The sequence below is a fragment of the Coptis chinensis genome, chromosome 1 (genome assembly GCF_015680905.1).
Source record: "Coptis chinensis isolate HL-2020 chromosome 1, ASM1568090v1, whole genome shotgun sequence".
Taxonomy (NCBI): Eukaryota; Viridiplantae; Streptophyta; class Magnoliopsida; order Ranunculales; family Ranunculaceae; genus Coptis; species Coptis chinensis.
Window position 1 is genome coordinate 87,160,372 of NC_141456.1, and position 3,615 is coordinate 87,163,986.

The window sequence follows — 3,615 nt, forward strand, 5'->3', positions numbered from 1 at the left end:
TGAAACTTGAGCGGAAAAATCAGAGTGATTTTTATCTTGACTTTTATGTGAGGGACCTACTTAAGGACGCTTATTCGAAGTTTTTGAAACGGACACGCTAAGCATTTCATAGCATTACTCATTGTATATATGTTTATTTTAGATGATTGATTATTATGCATATATTAGCTTAGGGTTCTGACTGGGTTATTCTTATGTTTTTGCTAGTGAGATGTATAGATAGTTGAGACATGAAGGAGAAAACAATAGTTTTATTTCTTAGTCGTTGTAGTATAGATGAAGTTTGTGAGTACCTTCATCGAAAAAACTCTCACGAGGCTATAACTTCGTCCACTAGGGAATTCCTAGTGGTTTAAGGCCTTGTTGCATATGGTCAATGTAATCGCGACTCAAATAAACGAGAGTAGTTAGAACTCCATTTTTTGGTCACTTATTCTAATTTCTCATCTTTGCTTGAGGACAAGCAAAATCTTTGTTTGGGGGGTGGTTTGATAAGAGCCCAAAACTGTAGTTTTAACCCCTTAATAATCATCTTGTTAGACCAATTATGTGAATAATAAGTAAGAGTTAATACTCGATTACGTGTTTTTATGCATTTCGGGCTTCAAAGTCCATTATAATGCGAGAAATGTGCCACTTTAGCGAGATAAAGGAAAGGAGCAGTCGTGAGAATTTCGAATGCCATATCTTTGGACTCAGACCTCGGAATTGGGCCTACCTTATGTCAAAACGACCGGCTCGGAAAGAGCTTTCCAATGGTCCAAGACTTGACCCAATCAGAGGAGCAGAAGTGGACGAAAAGTCTGTGGAAGCTAACTGCAGCTGAAGAGGCCTTTTTGGACTGAAAGAATTGGGTTTTGGGCCTGATTCTCTGGCCCAAAACATAGCTCCAAGCCCATGCACGATTTTTTGATCTGGAAGTATAAAAACAAAAGCTTGACTCTTTGTTAATGGCAGTTAGGTTAGGAAGCTAAGGTTAATGGAGTTTAGGGTTAGAAAAAGATAGATCTAGATTAGTTTTTAGATCTAGATCTAGTTTTGAATCTCCATTTTTATTAGTTTTCATTTCCCTTGTTTTAATTTAAAGTATTAAAATATTGTTATTGCTTCATTAGATAAATCAAGTAGTTTATTATTGATCAAATTCAATTTTGTCATTTATCTATTGCTTAGATCTAATTTCATTTCTTGGTTGTTAGTCATTTCGTAGTTATTGATGTTAGATTTTAATTATTGTTTGTTAAATTTCATAAAGTTAGAATCTTTAGATTTAGTTGTCTTAAATTTATAATTAGTTTTAGTTTAAACACCAAACACATCACTCTCACTGTTCCTTGTGTTTGAATAATTGAATTCTATTTAAGTCTTGAGAGTTTAAGAGTGGAACGAAATCCTTACTCGTTGTATTGCATGATTATGTTTTGAGAGTAAGAAGAATTGATTTAAACGTAAGAACGGTAGGATTACGTATTAGTGTTCTTGTAGCATTAATATTAAGGATTCTATGTTTTTTACGGTTATCAGAAAGCTTGATCCCGATTATCGTAGATTCGTCGTAATTTCCTTTCCACTCTAGAAACGTTTAGTTCACCATGAGAATGGGTTTAATCATTCACATGCTAGTTATTAATTGGTAGAAATGCCATGTGTAATTAGGGATTAGGAAGAACCAATTGTTCTGCGAAGCAGTTCAATTCGGATTACGACGATTTGTCGTTAATAGGATTAAGTCGAGTTAAGGTGGAATCAATCCCCCTTTAACTCCTTATCATTGAATCAACGTAGCATTCCCTTAGTTATTTTGATAACCGACTAGTTGCATTTTTTGTGGGTAGTTGCATCGTAGTCTAGTTGCCTCATTCGTAAATCTCTCATAGACCTTAAGAACCGAATACTTATACTTAGAGAACATAGCATGCGGAAGGACTAGGAGTGGAACGAATTCGTTACTCCACTCTATTTCGATAGACTTGAGAGTAGAAACTTTGATAAACGAATAGCATCCTAAATAGTTTAGTTTTACTTATGTTTTGAGTTCATCGTTCATTTCGTAGGTAAGACTATTCGTTTTTATCATTTATCATGAACATAGGAACAACCTTAAGTAAAGTAATTCATTAACAATGTTTCATCCAAGAGGGCATCGGCACTCGCTCGATTGCCTAATTGTAGTCTACTTGTGAGAACAACCATGAAGCAAAAGGTCATTGAATCAAAAGTATTGGTGGATTCTAATCTCTTGAATTCTTTTTATTATAAATCCTCAATAGTTTAGTTTAGTTTAGTTTAGTTTAATTTAAGAATCTATAATATCTATAATCATAGTTTTTAATCCCTCAAACCCCCTTTCCAGTCCTGTCCTTCGTATAAACATACACTTAAAAGTGGAATGATACCCTACTCATCCTTTACTCATTGAGGGATAATTAGGTTTTGATACGCTTCTATTTTGTTCAACGACCATCATCTATCTACATCATCCATATACCATCCACATAACACAAAAAGAGGCAAGGTCAGAAGCCTCAGTAGTAGGTTAAAGATGGGCAGATCAGGTGGAAGATAATGCCACTATCGCAGTGCCAGATGCGCCTGATCAGCTCCCAAATGTATGTTTTATTACCCTTATATTATTGTATTACAGTCCCTTTTACGTATAATGAAAGTACAATTCATAACTTTTATTGTCCTTTTCAGGTTACAAAGCAATTCAAACCACTTATCATAAAAGCTGCGTTTTAGCACCAAAAGGAGCCTTATTTACGCTTATTATGAAGACTCGAAGCTGCTATGAAAAAGTGCTGAAAAAGTCAAAGTCAAAGTCAAAGGTCAAAGGTCAAGGACTCAAAACCAGAGAGTTGAAAGTCAAGTCCTTATTTCAGAAGACAAGAGATAGATGTCCTTGATACAAAAGAAGGCTTTCTCTAAAACCTAGCTTGATCAAGAAGAAATGAAAAAAACAAAAGGAAAAAGCAAAAAGGAAAAGCATAAAGCAACCTTGGTGAGGTGTCTTGATTGTAGAGGGAGAGGGCAAATCAGTCTTTTGTAAAAGTAGGGGTATAAGAACTCAAAAGTAGGATGAGAGAATGCACCTAGACTTATTCTAGTGTCATGTAGGAGTAGTGTAGGATTTTATTTTTTCAAGTCATTTACATTCAAGTTGTTTACTTTTTGTTCTTCAATTTAATCAAGTTATTTGTTTCAAGTTTGTTCTTCATTTCAATCAAGTTATTTCTTTCAAGTTGTGTTCTTCCTTCCAATCAAGTTATTTCTTTCAAGTTAGTGTTTTCAATCATTCAAATTAATAAGTCTTCTCTAATGTTCTTCAATACAACTAAAGTTAACAAACCAAGTCCTAAAAGCTATGACACCTACCTTCCTTTCTTCAAACTCCCATTCATTCAAGCTCTAAACAATTTATGGTGAACCTCACTTAACAAACTTTGGAATACTAACCACTAGAACTTCAAATGGCACAGTCATCATGGATTGGAGGAGCATGGATGCTTGGTTGAGCATCTAAGGAGGGAAGCAACACTCTCACCATTTCATTTATTGTTTTTCTTAATTTTCGTTGCTATATTTCGTTATTTTTCAATACTAATATGTTTTATT